This window comes from Corvus hawaiiensis, chromosome Z (genome assembly GCF_020740725.1).
Source record: "Corvus hawaiiensis isolate bCorHaw1 chromosome Z, bCorHaw1.pri.cur, whole genome shotgun sequence".
Taxonomy (NCBI): Eukaryota; Metazoa; Chordata; class Aves; order Passeriformes; family Corvidae; genus Corvus; species Corvus hawaiiensis.
The window spans coordinates 36,114,179-36,136,314 of record NC_063255.1 but is presented as its reverse complement, the minus strand read 5'-3'; the positions used below and the strand labels follow the sequence as shown (position 1 = coordinate 36,136,314).

Sequence of the window (22,136 nt, the reverse complement as noted above, 5' to 3'; positions counted from 1 at the left end):
AACTGACTTAATTTCTTGCCAAGCCTTGCTTCAGAAAAACGTACGAGTTTGATTTGTTATGGCAGACCAGCTATTCACCTGCTTTCATTACTAAACAAATTTGTTAGAAGGTAACAATCTTACGGATGTTTCCCATTTTGCTGTCACCGCGACAGTATGAATGGATCTTAGATGTCTGTGCTTGAATGATTTACCAAAGCGATGGACTAGGATTTGATGATGCTGTATCATATTTTCAGCAACACATTTACAGATAATTTTACTTCCCCCCCCCCGTGATTAATGCCTTAGCCACAGTCTCATCTCTAAATTTCTGGTATGGCTTACCAAATTTCTTCCTTGTGTCCCACTCCATCTAGATCATGCATACCTCATGAATTAGAAAATAGGATTAAGAAACGTACAACTTTTCTCCTAGATGTGCTGGCATCTGACACTAACAGTTGAAAAGATGACACTTATCTATGGTCTGTCAATTGCTGAACAAGTCTTGATTACTTGCAAGTTTTCCATTTACTGCTCCCTCAGGTACTGTCTCTCAGCCTGCCAGGGACATGCAGGACAGCCCTTCAAGAGAGAGTAAGAATTTGTAACTACTGCTCTTGTTCAGCACAGGTTTTTGAAGGCTTCCCCACTTTTTTCATGTCCTTATTGCATAGATGAACGTATTTTCAGGGAACCCTTTAAGTTTTGAAGGAATTACTCCTTCTTTCGCCCAGTAATGTTGCCTCTTTTAAAATGAGAAAACAATTTTCATACAAAATGCAGTTATTTGCTTGTATTATTTACAGATACTTTCCCTGCTCAGGTGAAATGCTAGTGGGCCTTCTGGCATCTGCACTACACTCTTGACCTTCTTCAGCACCAAACGTGACAGAGTTCAAGAAGTGTTTGGACAACGCTCTCAGGCACATGGCGTGACTCCTGGGGATGTCCCCTGGAGGGCCGGGAGTTGGACTCGATGATCCTTGTGGGTGCCTTCCAGCACAGGACATTCTATGATGGTTCCGTGACTCTCTGTACACACAGAAGGCTGAACGGTGACCTGGGGCACGTCTGGGGCACGTCTGGGGCACGCTGCGCGCCAGGCGCACTCCCAAGGCCGCGCACCCTCTCCATGGCGGGGCGGGTGGGGCTCCCCCGCGCCCGCCGCAGTCGGGGAGGCGCAGTGCGCCTGCGCGCCGGCGGGGGGGCGGCGCGGGGGAGGAGGGCGGGCCCCGGCCCTGTGTTTTGAACGGCGCGATGCGGGAGGCTCACTATTTGGCAGGAAGGTGAGGAGGCCTCTATCCTGGCGGAGGAGCTCGTGTAGGGAGAGGGGGATCCAAATGTGGCAGAGGCGAGCAGGAGGCAGAGGCGGCGGGGGGGGACAAGCGAGACGAGGGGAGCGGATGTGCCCGCCGCCGCTGCTGCCGCCGCCGCAGAGAAGCTGAGCGGCCCGGCCGGGAGGGGCTGAGCGGCAGCGCTGGCACCCTCGGGCGCCCGCCCCGCCGGCAGGTGAGCGACCGGGGCGAGGGAGGGGACGGGGGGAGCGCAGCCCGTCGCGCCGCCCTTGGCTTGGCCTGGCCCGGCCCAGTACCGGGCAGAGCCGGAGGGAGTCGCTGTAGGGGGACCGGCGCTCCCAGCCCGGCCGCGCCTCGCCTCCCTCGGGGCTCTCACATCGTGGATCCTCCCCGCACGGAAGCCGTAGGCGGCATCGGGGCCGCGGCGGCTCCGGTCTGGCGGTGTCGTCTCTGCTCTCCCTTCCCCCGCAAGCGCTCCGGCTGCTTGGCAACCCCCGCCGCCCTTCCGGCCTCCGCGGCTCTGCCGCCCTCCCCCGGCACGGCCCCGCGCCGCATCCAGCCGGAGGGGAGCGGTGCCCTCCCCCTTTCCCCGCTGCGGAGCTATTGTGTGCGGGCTGGGGCCCGCCGAGGGGCTGCTGGCGGATAAGCCTTTCCCGGGGGAGGTGGAGGCGGGAAAGCGGGACGAGGGGGGTGTGAGGGCGGCGGGGGAGTCGAGGCCGCGGGAGACAGCGCCGGCGCGGTGCGTGTGCGCCCCGCTCGCTCTGCGTTGCTGCGATCCTTTGTCTGCTGTGCCGCTTTCCCCCCCTCCCTCTCTCCTTTCCTCCCTCCTCCCTTCCCTCTCCCTCCCTGCGTTCCCCTCTCTCTCCCAGGCTCCAAGCGCTGCTGCAGCTGCAGGTTTGTAAATACTGGACCAACACACACACACTCATACAGGCACACACACACACAACATGGCTGACGCTCGCCCTGCTCCTCCACCAGGGTCTCCGCCTTCTCCCTCAGTCTCCGCTGCTTAGCCGCTCCTCCGTGTAGGCTTTTGTTTCTTCCCCCCCCCCCCCCCCCCTTCATCTCCCGTCCAAAAAAAAAAAAAAAAGAAAGAAAGGAAAAACAATTCACCCTCCTTATTTGCGCGCATGGCGGGATTTCAAGGGTAAGAATCCTCGCTTTGGAAGCTTTCTCCTTTCGTTTTGCTATTTACAACAAAATTAAACCTAAAATCAGAGGTGATTTGGGAACCTGGCAAGGCCTAGGGCGAGGGAGGAAGGGAGGGAAGGAGGGGGGAACTGGGTGAGTCCCGCTGAGAAAGGCTTGATTGGAATGTGCGTATCTTTTTCTCGTGTTGGGTGGGGGGAGGCTGATGCACCAAAGTGCTGGCTGAGATGAAATACTGTGTTACACTTGGCGGAAATGAACTGGGGCCTTTTCTTTCAGGACATGCTTCGGTATAAGGGGTCAACTCTGCACAATCCCATTGAGAAGATCTGAACTAGTTATGTCAGAATAGGCATTGTGTAGGTAAAACCCGTAGCATAGGCTTTTTGGTTTTTTTTGCGTTTCATATATCTCCTTGGTAGTATCTTAAACAGCTTGGAAACCATGGAATACAAAAGTGGAATTTACACTTGTCAGGTCTTTGTTTTGCTAGCTTTGTGTCACAGATTAATATGCCCTTGTGATGACAGTAGTACAAATTGAAGTATTTCCTTTTTCCTAAAAGGAGTGCTTTCGGATTTTTTATTTTGGGTTTTTTTTGTTGTTGTTACTGTTTGTTTATTTGGTTGGGTTTTTTTTTTTTTGTAAAAAAGGCATGGTAATGTGAAGTTGAGTGAGCTCCCAAATGAAAACAAGACAGCATGCTTTTGACCTCTTTAGTAGTGTAAGGCAAATGCTCAGTACCCTCCGCCTCGGTTATTCGGAGCACCCCCTTCTGGCTTTGATAAACATGGCTTATTTTTTTGCTGCTTGTGACGTAAAACCAAAGCACTTGAATGTAGTTCGAGCTTATCTAAAGTGATCTGCCATGGAACGATGTTATTTCTAGGTTGTAACTTAAGGGTGAATGCTGAAGGTGTGAAGACATGATGCTGTATATTTGCTTTCTAGATATGTTACTGTAATTTGAAGTAAATGTTTCATTTTTCTAGGATCATACTTAAAGACATGGTCTTTATTTATACACATGGATAGCCATGGTTTTTGAGCACTGCTCTTAAGTAACAAATGTCCTAGCTATGTCGTCTTTTGTCTACTTTGCTTTAGAAGCTTCTCGTGGGGAAGCATTGGAATGGCATAATCATGCAGCTTTTACTGAGATAGAAATATGGGAAATAAATATTGTATATTAATACTTCTTTCTGCTACTTTTTCTGTCCTCATTAATAAGCATTGATTAGCAGACATTGATTATGGAGAAAATAATATGCAGAAGGAGTTTACAACGACATAAAACTTAAGTCATCCAAGTTACAAGATCATTTTGGAATGTGTATCTATGTCATGGTTTCTGAGCCAACTGTGTTACTTCTAGATGGAAAAGTCCAAGCAAAAGTCTATAGCCTGATACATCAGTAGATTCCTGCAGCAGTCAGTTACTTTTTTTTTTTTACGTTTTTCAGTCTGAAGGCAATATTTTCTCAACTAGAATAGTTTACCAGTTATAGTTAATTTGCCATTCATTGTGATAACTACTGCATTTTGAAATTATGCTCACCTACTAAAAATGTGAAATACATTGAAGTGTGCAGCTCCTCCCTCAGAATAGGCCTTTGGATACTTGCGCCAATTCTTAGGCTGAAGAGCAAAATAAACAAAATAAAAATAAGCTATCCACAGCACATCTGTTTACATAATGGATAACTTAAAAGTAGTCATTTTTAACTCTCCTACATTGCAGTACTGTTGCTAGAGCTAAATTTTATGCTGTAAAATTTGTCTCTATTTCATCATCTTTGTGAAGTTTCTTATCTATAGCATCTTTACTTTAGCTTGTCATTATGTTCTTTTCTATGACACTCTGAAGATTTCTGTCTTGGTTGTGTTTAGTCAAAAATCAGTATTGTGGGCCTTCATATCCCGAACAGAGCAGGTGTAGTTGAAGAACTTGCTAAATCTCTGCATCTTCACTAAGTGAAGACACTGCAGTGTTTTTGCCATTGTGAGTTATGCTAGGCTGTGTTCAACCAAATTAAAAGCATTGTTGAGGAATGGTTGGAGGATCAGGGACATGGGTCCCTGGAAGAGCTGTACAAGCAAACACCTTTTTAGCTTGACATAAGCAGGCCTCTTGCTAACTGCAGAAATCAGCAGGCCTCTTGCTAGCTGCAGAGAAAGGAAATCGTGAGAACAGAAATCATGAGAATAAAGAAAGAAGGCAAGGACACAAACGCAGTGTTCTTGACAATCCTGTTATAGATAAACAACAGGATGTGCTGACAAGATGTACTGGCCATGAGAGATGAGGAAGAACCCTGATTTCCCAAATCGCAACATTAGCAATACGTGCAAAATGTAGCTTTTTACCCAGCGTCAATAGAGAAGTGACAAGTAGGCATATTTGAGTGTATAAAAGCGAAGTCTGAATTTCAATAAACTGAAGCTTGCATTATCAATCACACTGATTGTCTGCATGTCTTCCCTCGCCGGAGTCAACATTAAAACCTGATACTAGTAAAACCTCTTTTCAAAAACTGTTTGGCAAATGAAACTGAGGAAAAAGAAGAGTCCAAGAAATATAGTCTCAGTGATCAGCTTGCTGTAAGAAGTTAGAAATTAACTATTTTTTTTTAATCAGTCATGCTTTTCAATGCATCTTTAAGTAAATCATGACTCAGTGTAGTTCTAAATATTTATGAAATTACCAAGGAAGATACAGTCCTAAAGGTAATAAACACTTTTAGTACATTCTTATTCTTCAGTATTTTATATTCTCCCAGTCTGAGCATTCTTTCATCCTCTTAGCCAGTATCTTTGCGATCAGATCTTTGCGATTTGTTGCCAGGCTGCGCTCTTTGACATGTTCAGATCTGTAAACCTCTGGCTGATGCAAGAGCTGTGTGTTAATGTAATGCATGATTTGCTTAATGTTTGACAAATGAAATATTTTTAGAAGGATTCTGCTTACTGAAGCAAAACACAGTTTTTTTAACCTTTTTTTTGTTTGTTTCCTAAGAATGAACCCTTTGGCTGCAAACTTCTCATCATTCCATTTTGTTTCTCGTCTCGTTTTCTTTCTTTCACCAGGTAGTAGAAAGATCAAACTTGACTTCTTGATGGTATGGCATGAGAATATATTTTCATAGGTGACTAAAACGAATTCAACAAACTGGTTTAGAAAACCGTCTTTGAAAACTGTTCATTGAAGCTGAACCAAAAGAGAGAATGCTCTTACAGAAAGTTGTTTCCTGTTGTGTGGTTAGATAGCTTGTTAGTCATGACAAGTGTGAGAGAATTTTTTGGTTTGTTGTTTTTCTCATGTTCCTTCTCTTACTGCTCTTCAGAGGTCAGTGATTTCATGATGGAAGGGTGAATGCTGATCTTTCTTGACACTGGTTCTCCTCATGAGTATCTCCTGTACATCAAGATGTGTCCCACTGCCTGTCCAGATGCTATCTAGATGTCATCATGCCACCTGCCTTAAAAGAACAGGGAATCTGACTTTGCCTTATGAGTGTGTAGACTGCTTCCAACTACGTCTCTGACATGAATACATATTGGGATCCTTAAAACAGTGTAGTTACCCGGCTTATATTTAGCTATGAACAGTTGATTCTAGAGACAAAGGGGCCTTGTCACTGATCCATTTCAAACAATGGTGAAATAATTTAATTTGGTCTAACTGCTTTCACCATGTGGTGGCTGAAGTTAACTTTCTGTTATTGAGTAAAATGTGAATTTGCTAATGACATACAGAATTCAGGAGGTGAATGGATTTGGCTTTCAGGTTGTGGAGGATGGTTCTACAAATCCAGGTTATATTTTTTTATTTCTTTCCTGTAATGTATGTTGTGAAACTGCTGTAAATCTATGTTACATGAGGTCTGGAATGACTGACTTGGAAACTTAACTGTTGGAAGAGTTCCACAAAATGAAATGTATAGAAAGAGTTGTGATTACATGTGGTGTCTACTAGTTGTAACTGTTACCTAATCATATTTTAATTTTTGCAGTTACTGCACCTTGGTTGAGATGTTCTTGAAATGTTTTTATGTATTTATAGTATTTTTGATAAGACTTATAAATCCCTAAGACTTGATTAGCTCTTTGATTGGGTTGGGTTTGGGGTTTTTTTTCAGTTGGTTGGCGTTTTTTTGTGTGATTTTTTTAGTGCTATTGTGGAATATTCCAATACGGTATTCAAGTTCTGCACCTACAAATACTGATGAGAGTAGGTGCTGTGGAGAGTAGTTCTGTGGATTTCAGTGATTTGGTAATGTCTCAGTTTGAAAGACAGGTGTCTGCTAAGGAAGGCAGGAGCCTACCTTGCAGTGGAAAATATGACTCCCTCCCCTCCAAATTATTATAACTTTGAAATTAAGGGGCTTTCAGGCAAAGATATGGAAAAAAGGAATAGCGGGTTTTTACTAGTGTGTGTATGTATAACAAGGCAAACAAGCACCAACAAACAAGAACAGAAAACCTGCTATCAGTCTCCTCCCGCTCTTGAGGCGCTTTCCCCCTCAGTGCAGTTATGCTCACGGCCGGCAGGGGCGCTGCTGGCTCCGGGCAGGGCGGGGGTGATGAGTGCCCCGCGGCTGCAGGGGGCGCTGTGGCGTGGGCCCGGCCGTCTCTCTCCGCGTGCACAATGGCGGGCGCAGCCGCCGGGAACGGATGGAGAAGGGGCTTTCTTTATGAATCCCCAGGGGCAGCTGATCCTGGTGCACCTCTCTGGATAGCAAAAGGAGCTGTAGCAGGAACCTCAGGAGAAGCAAGCTGGGAAGGCAGGGCTGAGCAGCATCCTGGAGTGGTAGATGAGGTGTATCTGAAACTCGGCAGCTATAGCTGCGACCGAGGGTCACCCCGGCAGGCAGGATGTGCGGGGGTACAGTGTAGCAAAGAAACCATGAAGCAGCGGCAAAAAACGGCAGGGGTGGGGCAGGGGCAACCTGGCTCCCCAGCAGGGCAAGGAAAAGGCTCCCTTGGAGGGGTAGGGGGCTCAAGGATCCTGGGGTTTTCCCCTGAGGCACCCCAGCAGATGGTGAAAGTCCTTTTTTTAGCGAGTAGGATGTTAATAAGGTCCCAGTTCAGTAGCTGCTCTCACAGGCAGAAGCTCACCCCACGACAGAAGAAGCGGGACCAGGCTGGGCTCCGGCGGGGGTAGTGAACTCCTCCCCTCGAAACAGCAGCTCCAACCATTTTCCTCAGAAGCCTGGAGAGCAAGAGGTGGCAAAGCGTTGCGCTCAACTCTTTCCCCCAGCTCAGTTCTCAAGGCATCTCCGCTGTTCCAGGAGATTCCCCCCACCCCCCCATAAGAGAGTATCGAGCCACACCCTTCCCGGGGCAACTTCTTTTGTTTCTCTTAAGTACCCGGTCGTTATTGTATCTTGGCAACATATGGGACAAGATTCCAGGAGAGGAAGAAACAAAAGGAAGAAATCCTGAACCCCAGCAAGTAAATACTTGACTTACACTAAATGGGCGCCCAACTTCAGGCCTTCTGTTCCATATGGTATTTTTAACAAAATTGGACTGTATCAATTAGTTACTACTTTGTAATTTAGTAAGCTGCCCTAGATGATCTGTGCCATCATGCTAAGGTCTGTAAAATGTCACCATAGACTTCAAAAAAACCATGAACAAAAACAAAACAATCAAGCAAAACCCAACTGCCCAACTTCTTTTCCCATGAACTTCTTTTAATCCAATTTAAATGTAAAAGGGAACTTTGCTAGATTATGATTTCTTACCCTAGGTGGATAAGGACAGAAAGAGTCATTAGATGTCAGACTTTTGGTCTGTCTATTTATTAAAATCAAGTAATTATTTGTTTCAGAACTGTTTCAGTTTTTCCTATTTTAGTATTTGTGTTTCCTACATGGAAGTCTTCACTAGAATACGAAACCAAGACAACTCAAGTCCAGTGTATTATCTTGTGGTTTCAGTTGAAATTTTTGAATAGAGAAATTTTCAGCTTTCTAGGTTTAATGTTTTGTGAGCTGAGTAGCATGAGAAAAGCCATGTTCTAGATTAGCTTCCTGGTGAAAAATCTGTAAAGTTTTGTTGATAAACTTTTCTAGATACCTTGACAAACATAATGTTTGCTGAAGTCCACAGCTGTGCTTAGGGTTCTTTTAGTAAGCAAAGGTTAAGTACCTGCCATGGACTGAGAAGTATTATGTGTGTTCTGCTGCATATCTGTGACTTATTTCTGGTTTTAATTGTGCCCTTAAAAGTGTCTGCAGATTAGACCATCTTTCTTCAATTTTCTAGGAATGATAAAAGTTAGTAAAAATAATGCTTCAAATATGGAGCTTGTATAACTCATAAAATTATACTTGGAAAAGAGTTGACTGATTCTGGATAATTGCTTGCCTGTCATGTTTAATAACCATATATGTTTTAGACAACGAGATAAACATTACAGTGAAACTAGAATGGGGGCAAACATGTTAGAGATCAATTTATTCCTTCTTTCTCAAAACGTTCCAGTTGCAGAGACCTTTGTTAAATGGATGTAATTACCTTTTTCTTCAGAAATCCCCTTCAGAAGTTCTTTGTCTTAATGGTGAAAGATGGCCTACAAACCCATTAATTGGTTGTTTAGGTGTCATTGGAACTGCAAATGAGATATTGTGATGCTGAGATTTTGTGAGATATGATAGGCCAAAATCTGTACTCTGACAAGTATGTCTTCAAAACCACTTTAACAGTAGATTCTGACTTTGATGTGCCTTCATAGAAATCTGTTCTTGAGTGCTTTTAGGGTTAAGGGTTTGGTATACCTGGAAACCACAGGGTGTTGCATATTCTTACAGTTTTATGTTGATAGGGAGAGTGCTGGCCTCTGGGTCATCTCTCCCTACTGCTGAAGAGAGGAGTGAATAAGCACAGAAATCTCCTTTAGTCCCTGCCTACACTGCAGGAGTACATCTCAGGTGAATTACATCTCTGTTTTCTACACCTCCATTTTGTCAGTAAAGCATACATACTGTTAGGTGCCAGACAGAAGATGAGAGGGCAAGCAGACCTTCCTACGTGTTCAATCTGGGGGGAGTTTCACTCCTGCCTTCAGTTATACCTGTGTTTACACACCTGTGGCTTGTGTGGAAAGAGATGAGACAGGTTAATGTTACTTCATGCCACTAGAGACATGTGTCTGTATTGATAGTGGATGAAAAGTACATTTTCACATGCTGTAACCTTGGTGACAGTGACATTTCTAACCAGCAGTGAAATAGGCATTGCATTGCAGATAGTTTTAGGCTAGAGGCTTGAAGAACCAAATTTACATGGATTTATTTGAGGCAGGCTTTTTCTTTTGCTCCTAGGTATAATTTAATTGAAGAAGGAAAAGTGATGGTGTGAATAAGCATCCTAGTTTTTGCTTGTGCTTAAGCTTCTAATCACATTTCTAGGAGAGTTTATATTTGGGTGGAGGTGGTGAAATATGAAGCTAGCGTCAGCAAAAAATGCAGAGGTGTGGTTGTTCTTGTATTTACTTTGATTAGGACAGACTTCTAGAAAGCCTCACCTGATTTTATGGGGAAGGATATTCTTCTTCCTGAGATCCTGTTAGCTGGAAGATACCTCACTTTTTCCCTTCTTCAATTTCTATTTTTCCCCTTCTCTGCTGCCCAGCTGAGTAGATTCAACTTTGTTTGAAGCACCACAAGACAATTTAGTCCTCTCTGCAAATAAGCATGTGCATTTTCAAAAGGGAAGAGGGATGTGTGTTTTCTGGAAGGATTGTTGTTGTTATTACCAATACCCAAGGTTGATGCAGAATCTCAGGAAATACACTTTCATGTTTATTGGTGAATCTAATTCAGATCAGATATAAAACTTTCTGGAGAGAAAATGAGATTATAAAGCAAAAAAACCGACTACATTTACCTGTTGCTGCTACTGGAAGTTCTGCCTCCAAGTTCTATCGTAGTTAATTTACTTTCTCATTTCATTTGCATTTGTGCAGCATGCACAGTGGAGTAGTTTCAGAGCAGCATTTTTGAATACAATTTACCACCAAAGTTGAAGAAAGGAAAGCAGGTCTACTGTGGGTCAAACATGGTATGGTAGGGAACAAGTAGTTCCAAGGTGATTGTCATTCTGGAAGCCTTGACTTCCCTTTTTGCCATCATTTTGTTACCTCTCTGCAACTAGAGAATGAGGACAACGTAGTGTTTTAAGTTAGCTATACTCAAACACATGCAGATGTCTTAAAGTTTATTTTTTCACAGTCCAGTAAATAACTTTCCAGAGTAACTTGAAATAGTTTATCATCCTCTTAAATACTTCAGATCTACTAATTAGTTTCATGAGAGTGCAGATAGCATACTAAAATCAGAGCTAATATTTTATGCATTTTTCTTCTGTGGTTTTTAACAAATACAAGTGGTATGAGGATTGGTGTGTTCTGATGTCTCTGCAGCTTTTAGGAAGAGTTACTGGTTTCACAGTTTAACTTTCCTCTCTGTTTTACTCCTTGCCAACACATGCACACACACATATGCAGGATGTGTTGGTTTTTTTCACCAAAAATGTGAAAGAACTGTACACAAGCAAAGAAGATACCATGTTATGTCACAGTTATGATGGTTCTCATCTTAGAGAAGAACGTATGATTGGTGGTTTAGTGAGTTACCATTGTCTTTACTGATGAATCCAGTGTTGACTGCAGTATTTAAATTAATATTGCAAATATCTAAGTTTTCTACAGCTGATTTCTCTTCTTTTAAAGTAATAGTGTTTGTTCTTTCACTGACCCTCCAGAGTTAGAGAAACCAGTGTAGTTACCTGCAGTTAGAGGTTACATAATACAATGCTGAATTTTGTTTTCAGTGACTTGCTGTTATGCAGATTGCAACTTTGACATCTGTTGTAGCTATTTACCATTTAAATGTGATAATCTCTTTAGGCAAAGATTTTTAACAGTGAGTGAATATTCTGCAGTTGATCTGGAAAAACTTAAGATCTCATTTTTAGTTAGTAGCTATAGCAAGAGACCTGCCATTCTTAACAGCAAGTGTTTTCATTTAAGTGCTTTATGTTTTCACTGTAAACACTTATGTGAATGCATTTGAGAACTGATTTAATACAAGTTAAAATGGCTGAATGTGAAGAAAATAGGTAAGACAAATTCGGTTTAGGACTGACTACTCAGCTTTTTTGAACTGTACATTAAAGCCAACAGATCATTTTCCCTGAATCCTTTTTTCAGTTCTGTTTTTTGGGGGTTTTTTCCCCCGATCATTGCAAAGATAGGATGAAAAATGCTATTGATTTGAATTGTGTAACTATGTCTATAAGCTTTTTTTAAAACCAGGTGTGTAGTGAGAAATTTTCCTATGCTTGGAATATGAGTTTAGTATCTCTCGATCAATGTGATCATGCTTCAGTTTGGAAAAAACGGAATTGTTTGCTCCTTCATTGTAGTAATCCCTAAAGAATTAATCCATTTTCTTCTGAGTAGAAGGGGCCACAGTTTATAAATAATTTCACTCTAATTATTCTTCCTACTGTCAGCTGATTTAAGAAAGAGAGCTATGTTTTTATTAGAATAGAGGCAGTCAGTGTTTATGTTCAGTGGAAACCCAAGTTAACATCTGATTCATTAAAAACTGTCTGTTACGATTGTAACTACTGTGATGTTGGTTATGGGAGAAGTTTAGATGCATGTGTCTCAAATTTATGAATAAAAGATCTCGTACCAAATCTTGTAGTAGTTTTGGTTGTATAGAAAGCTGTAATGTAGGTAAATATTTTCTAACCTCATCTTTTTCCAGTGTTTCCTGGTCCTGCTTTTTTTTTTTTTTTTTTTTTTTTTTTTTTCCCCAAGTGCTGAATTACTAATTATTTGTCAATATCCTCACTGGATACTTAGGCTGGGGTTCATAACAATTAAATTTTGACTTTCTAATCAATGCTGTGAATAACAGCTTGTTTTAATAAGAACTTCGAATGTTTATGTGCTTTGTTTAAATTTAAAATTGGTGGATGGTTGCTGTGTTGCACAAGTATAAAGTATTGATACATTGATTACTTGGCTTACTCTCACACACACAGTTTTTAGTGTATTATGGCCCTCTACTCCAAACTGGGGACCTATCACAGCTTGTCTTGAAGATATGTCAAGAGTAAAGTTTTAAAACAGCTGGAGAAACTGTACATAATAAGAATAATTGCTAAAGTGTTAACCTCTGAATGCAGGAACAAGGTATCTCCTTTACTGTGGACCTTTACTCATAAAGTTGTAGAGGCATGCTGCATTAGAGAGAAAAAAATTTCAGGTATATCTGCAAAATTGGTCTTGTAAAACTGTTTGGTGTCACAAATTCATACATTTGGTTTAGGAGAATTTTTTATTATGCCTAGGTTTAATTTAGTGTTGCAGTGGCATCTTGCTGACTTCGGCGAGGGAAGACATGCAGACAGTCAGTGTGATTGATAAAGCAAACTTCGTTTATTGGTAATACAGAGGCAGTTATATAGTATGAGTATACATGCTTGTCAGTTCTTGATTGGTTAAAACTTATGAGAGCGCATTCTTGTTTCTACATAATTGGGTTAGATAAAAGACTACATTGGCAAGCTTCTACTATTTATGTTTTAACTTGAGAAATCAAAGTTCTTCCTCCCCTCTCATGGTCAGTACATCTTATCAGCACAGCACTGTACCTCCTTAAAACTCCCTTTTGGTTCTCAGGCTTGTTTCTCATGCAGGCTTTTCTCATGCAGGCATTTGCTTGTACAGCTCTTTTATTGATCTGTACCCTACAGCTCTATCAATGATCCATGTCCCTGATCCTCTAACCATTCTTCAACATTGGCATCTTCTCAGGGTACTCAAAAACAGGGTACTCAAAAAAAGAATAATTTGGTACTTACGATGCACAGACTAAAAAGTTTGCAAGTGGTCCATCAAATGGAGATCATCCCCCTGCCCCTAAAAACTGTATGTGACTTACATTCCCTCAATGTTTGAAGGTGTGTGTAGCAGCACTGCTAGCCTGGATTGTTGAGAAGTGGTTGTTGTGCACTTAAACTGATGCTTAGATCAGCCAGGCTTCTCAAGGGTTGTAAACCCCAGAGTTTGATTTGCAATGATTAATCAGTCTAGGAGACTTAAAAGTGCAGTAACTTACCACTCCATTACCTTCTAACAGCAGGGGTAGGTATGTTTGCCCTAGGCTTGCTCTTCCAGAATGTTGGAGTGATCCTTTCGGCTTTGTGGCAATGCTTCTTTGACTAGCAGAACAGAAATTAAACTTAGTCGTCTGACGAAGGCTGGCCAAAGTATATTCCTTGGGGAGACACGAGCAGAGAACAGAGAAATTCCTTACTTTTTTAAATACATATTTTCCTCTATGGTTTCCAGAGACCTCTTGTGAATGTTTTCAAACCAAATTGAGTAAACTTGCTTAGAATTGTAATAAATTATTTGGGTCGCTTCTGTCTGTAAGAGCATGACTGAGAACAAAATAATTGCATTGTGAAACTTAAAGTTCACTTGCATTTACCATAGGGTGGTAGCAAGTGTAGTGATTGTGCAGTGCTGATGTGATATCCTGGGCAGCTGTTATTTTTGTGCATATTTATTTATTTATTTAATTCAGGGGGAGAGCAAGATAGTTACCTACCAGGAAGGAAAGTTCTAGAACCACTCTGTGGTTTGGAATGGACCTTAAAGAACACTTAATTCTGACTCTCCTGCCATGGACAGGGACACCTTCCATCAGACCAGGATGCTCAAAGCATCGTACAGCCTGGCCTTGAACACTTCCAGAGATGAGGCATCCACAGCTTCTCTGGGCAGCTTGCTCCAGTGTCTTACCAGCTACACAGTAAAAAGTTTTTTCCTAATATCTAATCTAAACCTGTTCTCTCTTACTTGGAAGCCACTCCATCATGTCCTGTTGCTACTTGCCTTGGTAAAAAGTCTTTCTCTAGCCTTCTTGTAGGTCCTCTTCAGGTACTGAAAGGCTGCTGTAAGGTTTCCCCAAAGCCTTCTGTTTTCCAGGCAGAACAATCCCACCTCTCAACCTGACTTTGTAGAGATGTGTTCCAGCCCTGTGATCATCAACTGAGAAGCTAACCTGGTTCATATTTGCCATGATGCAAAAGTGTGCAACTTCGGGCAATTACACAAGCTTGTGACAGCTTGTTACTGTTCTGTCTGTGCAGGTTCTTGCCCTGTGGTTAAATGCAAAGTTGTTTGCAGTGGCAGGGTCTTTAGTTAAAGAGGGCTCCATCAGTCACAGAAGTGATTCTTTTGCAAGGAGGTGCTTACAGCTTCCTCCAGACCCAATAGAACCAACCAACTGGCTAGTCTGAATATTGGCAACTTTTTAAAGCCACTTAAGAAGCTTGACACGCCTCTGTGATCTACATTTAAGAATGAACAAAGCTCGGGAAAGCCTCTCTTGCTTCCAGCTTTCAGACAGGTAACTGGGAACCCGCGGTGCGGCCAGCAGGGCCAGGCTGGGCCCTGCTCGGCACGGCCCAGCTGGGTCAGCCGTGGTGTGGCTTGGCTGAGATCTCAGCCACTTCTGCTCACTGGACGCCCGGCGCAGCCCCCTCAGTGCAGGCCAGCCTCCCACAGCCCTGCTCCGTGCGGGCGGCCCCCCGGTACAGCCAGGCCAGGCCGGCCCTCACCCAGTGCGGCCGAAATTCATCTCAGGCCGCTGCCCGGCAAAGAGCAGGTGACCAACAGCGATAAGGGAATTCCAGCTGCAGGGCCCAGGTGAGATTCATCCTTTTAGTGTTGTAAGATTCCTCCAGAACAGATGAAGCCTGCAGACATCAATCCTCTCCCAAGTCAAAAGAAAGGGAAAGGTGAAGGCACGTGAAAAAAACACCATAAAGACACCAAAGTCAGTGAAGAAGAAAAACCTGAAAACCCCGAGAGAGGAGAAAGAGGAGATGCTTCAAGCTTAGAAGCTGAAATTCTGCTGTAAAGCTATGGTGATGGACTGTGATACATTAGAGTACCTGTTGTAATTTCATAAAAGCAATGGGGGGTGGAGTGTTCAAACTGCAATTGTGAGCAAAAGTATCTGTGCTGAAACCAGCAAATGTTGAAGTAGCTGTGATTTGATGAGAAGCATGAACAGAGAGAGATGAAAGTGAGGAGGACCCTTGCTCCCAGGGAAGAAGAAGACCTCTGTTCCTAGAGATGAAGATGCTCCCAGAGATAGGTGAAGAGAACCTTTGCTTCTGAACAGCTCAACCTTAAAATGGTACCCCAGTAGCTCAAGATTGGACCCTTGAAAAGCAGTTGTGGGGAAAGCTGTAAGTTGAGGGAAGGGACTTTCACCTGTGAGCAGAGAACCAACCCGGGTGGCTGTCTTGCTGTGACATTGAAGCCATGACAGAACTGTTTCTTGTGGAGATGTCTCCATAGCATGAGCAAGAGAGACTCCTCTCCCTAAGTGAACTGAAGAAAGAGATTATTATAGAGGTGGTAAACTGACTGAAAAAAATCTCAAGGGTTGTCTTTTTACGTTGTCAGTGGGAGAAGGGAGAAAGATGGGGGGAAGAGAAGTGTTCTGAAGGTTTAGTCTGACTTTTTTCTTTCTTTTAGGTATGTTAATAAACTTCTTTATATTCTTTTAAGTTCTGTGCCTGCTTTGCTTTCTCCTAATTCTTATCTCACAGAAGGAGAATAAGTAAGTAATGGATATTTTGAACCAAACCACTACAACACACAAGGTTAAATCAGCAAGTATTTTTGCATTGCCTGTAAGAGAATGCTTTGAAAAGAAATCACTGTATTTCAGAGTTGTGGTATATTGTGCAAAGCCGTAGCAAGAATTTTAGCTATGTAGTGAAAAGAAGTAATATCTTAATGTTACTAAGTATATTGTAAACTTTGTCACTGTTTTTAAAGCTGTTTGGCTAAACTTTGGTAGCTGATGATGATTCCATAGTAGAATGACGGAATAATACTGATATTGAACACTGTCTTCTGTTAGCATAGGCAAATCATTCAAGAATAAAAGAGGTTGTACTTATCTATGCTGCTTGAGACAAGAGTAGAGAAGAGCTATAAGAAAAGTCTTTTAAAATGCACTATATGTTTCTTTGTTGTTCTCATACTAAGGTGTGGATAATGTTGCAGTAGTGGGCAAATTTTTTTATTTTCAAAATTAGTTTTGCTCTGCCATCTGTATGCATAGGAAAACATACATTTGTTCTTAGCCATTAGAAAGAAAATAGACTAGAATTTTTTTTTTACATAAGAACCACAGCATGAATTAGTGTGGAACTTTAAGTTTGTGTTGACAAGCCTATTTTGTTTGTTGGGTTTTTTTGGTTGGTTGGTTGGGTTTTTTTTAAGGAAGATCTTGTAAGCTCATTTGGCGTGAGTCAGTTCTCTTATTCTTTCATTAGCTTGATTCCTAATCAGTAGAACAGCCAACAGTTTTTAATACCAGACTGAAGAAATTTTTTTTGCATTTTTGTGCTCAATTTTTGGAATTTATTTTTTGAACCAAGAGAGAAGCAAGAAATTCTTCAAAGGGCAAACATATATCAAAATGTCAGTGAGTCCTTATCCAAATATTTAATGTGATTGTAATATTGCCTATGTGTGAAGCAGATCAAATAAGAAACTATTACATTTTAATCAGTTTAATTTTAGTAAAACGCTCTACTTTTGTGCAGCTTCACTGTTGATAAGCTGTAAAAAGCCACACTAAGCCTGCAAGGTTTTCTGAAATGAATTTCTGGAGAACTTAACTTTCTTTTGTTTTATGGGTTACTTATTTATGAATGCTTAAAGTGGCAGTCCTACAGTTTTCCTTTATGCTGAAAGTTCATGTGAATTTCAGAAACCTAATTGTATTTAGTGTGAGAATAAACTTAAAAACTGGAGTTAATTGAGCTTTTTTTATTTTGTTTCTGCACTCTGGATATGGCATGTGTATGCCATTTTCTACTTTCTTTTGCTTCATGAATCTCATTTTTCTTTAATTTATCACTGGTTTTGTCAATGGTTTTTGTTTTGGTTTTTTTTTCCCACCTGTGCATGTTGATAACTAGCGGTTCCTTTTCAGGCAAAATCCTATGCCTATTTTTAATTGCAATCAACAGCTGATGTCTGGCTTAGGGACTGTGTAGTGTTATCACTGCTGCTTACCTGTAATCAACCCATATAACTTCAAAGAAGGTTTTGATCAGAGGTTCCCAATCTCTTTCCAGTTGATTCAAAGGCTCAGACAATGGAGAAGCCTTGGTCTGTGAACTATTGAGCTGGGCCAGCCAAGATGATCATCTTTTGCAGGTGCAACTGTTCTTTACGAGAAGATTGAGAGCTTTTGAAACCTCTGGACAGAGCTGGGTTAATTCCCACACAATACTGGGCTGAATGTTCCATTAGTTTCACTAATGCCTTTTATATGGAAAAAATAGAATGAAAAATAGATAAAGCATGATTAAAGTACATTTTTCTTCTGTTGAAAGTGAAGGCATTCCCTTTATCCTTCTTTGTGAATTTTTTAAATTCCACAAGTAGGAAGACCAGTTGGTCTTTGGTTCGTTTGTTTGGTAGGAAAGGGGGATGATGACATGATTATGTACATCTGTACTTCCAGTGCTGTTGCAAAGACTGCTCAGTGTATCGTGTACATACAAGTATTACAGATGTTAAGCAAGTTCCTGAGTTGAGACCTGTTAAAAATTTGCTGGTTATAGATGTGTTTTTTTATGTTGCTTTCACTCCAGTGACTTCTATTCCTGATAGTTAAATGAAGGTGCAAGTCGAAAGGTTGTGGAGCTGTGGACAATTAAATAGTCGCAAGTTTTACTGAAGCATGGTATGTCTGATTATTTACAGAATTTTCTGCCAAAGGATGATTTTCACAGAACAGTTTAAACAGAAGTATCTGCCACTAATGGGTTGGAATGATGAAAATTTGTCTATAACTATTTAAAGGGGATTTCTCACTTTACTTGATGCTAGTGTAAGCTCAATAGAACTGGTGATCTTTTAGTGCATTGTAGGAAACAGATTTTAAAAGCTATAGTGAATTGTCCCCCTCTTGGATTGTTTTGCTTATTAGGAGTAACAAGGCACATTTTACTGCTGATTGCCTGAGGGTTGAGAGGTGTCCATTCTATCACTGCTATTAAAACTTGTGAAGGCAAAATGGAGACATTCTTCTTGTTGAAGGTCATTGCGTTAATTTGTCTGTGTTGATCATGCAGGTGTTGAGGTATACTTGTAAAATGAGGTGAGTTTATAGGTGCTTGTGTATCCCTGATTGTCTGTCTGGAAATTTGTTGTTACTTCATCATTTATTCATTGCATTTTAAAAAAAAAAACCACTATATTTTTGCTCCATAAGGATCTGTAACTGAAGGCAAAATCTTTAATATCTTAGAAGTTTTTTTCTAAAATACAGTGAAGTATTGTGACAGTTGTATCAGAAAGGACATTGTTTTCCTCAGTCAGCTAAACTTCTTCAGATGGAAACATGTCTTAATTTAACCTATACATATGGAAGCTGTAAATATAAATAAAAAATTGTAGTTGTGCACTCAGAGGTAATTTTTTTTAGGAAGATTAGTTTCTTGAGCTGTAGAAGGTGCTTATAGGTAATGACTTGTTACATGATCTCCTGAGTTCTGATAAACCATGCTTATTATGTCCTTGGGTTAGTTTTCATTAAAGTTCCATTAGTAATTTGAAAGATACAATGAAAGCATGCTTACACGGAATAATTTTAGGCAGTGTATTTTAAAAATAAAAATATAAAGTCTAGATAAATGATAAACAGAAAATACAAGACTTGGAAAAATTTGCTTTAGCTGTACTAAATTTAGCCTACCATCAAGTAAACAACAGAAGGAGATTATAATTTTCAGGACTTTTAAGGCCTAGTTCTCCAAAGTGATATTTTATTATACATGTGACATCCTGAATGAGTATGCTTGAGATCGCTCAAAAAATTGATTTCTGGTTTCAGGCCCTATGCGGTCCAGGAGAGCTCAATGGGCCCCATTTTGGACCAGTGTTTATAGGGTCACAAGAGAGTGGGCTTTAGTCGTAACAGTGTTTCATCCTGTCCACAGTTTGGGTCAACCCTTTCTTTCAAAGTGTGAGAATGGGAATGTTATGCCATTTAGGCTAGAGAGGAATTTTCCAGGGCTGGTCACGAGAAAAACAGAAGCTTGTTAGGAGTTCCTAAGAGGTGGCTGTTTTTTGATAAGCTCAAAAAGAGCTGAGCCCAGGTGGTGGTTTCAAGGATGAGGCCTGATAAGTGTTTTCTCAGATCCCACTGCAGCCTGGAAAGGAGTGGGGGGGAACGCACCACCACATACAGGAAGGGGGAAAGCCCCTACTATCCATCTTTGAAGCCTTCACTGTACAGAATAATACTAGAGTAGTCGGAAAAGCTGTAGATGAATACTGTAGACATAAGTTAGGAAAACTGTTGTTTTGGTTTTATTTAAGTTGGTAACTTGTTTTTTAAAAGCTACTAAAAGAAAATGCTGATAAAACTAAATCACAGAATTCTAGAATATGCTGAGCTGGAAGGGATCCATCAGGATCATCATGTCCAACCCCTGGTCCTCCACAGGACCATCCCCAAGAATCACACTGTGTGCATGAAAGAGTTGTCCAAATGCTTCTTGAACTGGACAGACTTGGTGCTGTGACCATTCCCTGCAGAGCCTGTTACAGTGCCCAGCCACTCTCTGGGTGAAAAACCTTTTCCTGATATCCATCCTAAGCCTCCCTTGACTTCATGCCATTTACTCAAGATCTGTCATTGGTCATGAGAGTGAAGAGGTTGGTACCTTCCCCTCTGCTTCCTCTCATGAGGAAGTTGCAGACTGCAGTGAGGTCTCCCCCAGGCTGAACAGACCAAATGTGTTCAGCCACTCCTTATTAGGCTTCCCTTCCAGACCCTTCACCTTCCTTGTGGCTCTCTTTTGGATGCTCTCCAATAGCTTCACGTCTTTTTTTAATATTGTGGCACCCAAAACTGCGCACAGCACTCAAGGTGAGGCTACTCCAGTGCAGAGCAGAGTGGGACAATCCCCCTTCCTTTCCTGGCTGGCGATGCTGTGCCTGATGCACCCCAGGACAGGGTTGGCCATCCTGGGTGCCAGGGCACTGCTGACTCATATTTCAACTTTCTTTGGGCCAGGGCCCCCAGGTCCCTTTCCGTAATGCTGCTCTCCAGCCTCTTGTTCCTCAGTCTGTACACATGTCCAGAGTTGCTCCAGGTGCAGAAGTTGGCACTTGCCCTTGTTAAACTTCATGGGGTTGGTGATCACCCGCCTCTCTAATTTGTCAAGATGTCTCTCAATCCTCAAGGGGATGAACATCTCCCAATTTAGTGTCCTTGGCAAACTTACTTAGTATCCCTTTGAGTCCTGCATCCAAGTCATTAATGAAGATGCTGAAGAGAACTGGGCTGAGGCTAAAACCTTGAATTCAGTTTAGTTAGTTTAGAGGTTTAATGAGAGGTTTTTTGGCATAGCAGGATTTTTATGGTATAAAGCCACATGGATCTTAAAAGTCACAGAATTTGAAGGGACCTTAAGGATTATCTTGTTCCAGCCCACCGGCCATGGACAGGGACACCTGCCACCAGACCAGGATGCTCAGAGCATCCTACAGCCTGGCCTTGAACACTTCCAAAAAGATAGAGCATCTACAGCTTTTCTGAGCAGCCTATTGGCAGTGCCTCACCGCCTGCATAGTAAAGAATTTCTTTCTGATACCTAATCTAAACTAACCCGGTTCTACTTGGAAGCCACTCCCTCACATCGTGTTGCTACTTGCCTTGGTAAAAAGCCTTTCTCCAGCCTTCTTGTAGGTCCTCTTCAGGTACTGAAAGGCTGCTGTAAGGTTGCCCCAGAGCCTTCTCTTTTCCAGGCGGAACAACTCCAACTCTTTCAACCTGACCTTGCAGCTTAGCGGCCTTCCTCTGGGCTTGTTCCAACAGGTCACATCTGTCATGTCTCTGCTGGGGGCCAAAGCTTTGGATGCAGTATTCCAGGTGCAGCCTTGTGAGAGTGGACTAGAAAGGCAGTATCACCTTCCCAGACTTGCTGGCTGTGTTGCTTTTGATGCGGCCCAGGATGTTACTGGTTTTCTGGGCTGCAAACACACATTACTGAGTCATGTCGATCTGCTGATCATCCACCAACACCCCCAAGTCCTTCTCTGGCTGCACTTCAACTGATTATCTGCCCAATGTCTGTATTTGTGCTTGAGATTGCCTCAATCCAAGTACAGCAGCTTGCACTTGTCCTTCTTGAGCTTCATGAGTTTCTCACAGATCCACCTCTTAAGCCTGTCCAGGTCCCTCTGGATGGCATCATTTCCCTCCAGTGTGTAGACTGTACCACACAGCTTGGTGTCTTCAGCAAATTTGATGAGGGTGCACTTGATCCCACTGGTGATGTTGCTGACAAAGATGACAAACAATTCAGGTCCCAGTACTGACCCCTCCGGACACCACTCATCACTTGGATGTTGAGCTGTTGGCCACAACTCTTTTGAGTGCTACCCTCTGCCTCTGCATCCCCTTGGAGTGGATCCCACTCAGCCCGGTCAGCTCCGGACGCAGTCAGCTGCGGGGGGCAGCCTCCAGACTCCGGGAGACCAGAGGTCTGGCTCGTGGGTCCTTCCACAGGACCGCTGGGATGGAGGCAAGCGGTGGAGGGAGGAGGCAGACTCAGAACTGG

At 42.3% G+C, this 22,136-nt stretch overlaps 1 protein-coding gene across 3 annotated transcripts in view; it reads left to right on the top strand.

Annotated features, from left to right (window-relative positions):
* Positions 1–1,201: 1,201 nt before the first annotated feature.
* Positions 1,202–22,136, top strand: part of SPIN1 (spindlin 1) — a 74,048-nt gene continuing 53,113 nt past the window's right edge. The window contains exon 1 of one of the 3 annotated variants that reach the window (XM_048292998.1): positions 1,202–1,271. The gene's annotated coding sequence lies outside the window, so the exon portion shown is untranslated. The other 2 variants (XM_048293000.1, XM_048292999.1) reach the window with 2 other exon arrangements.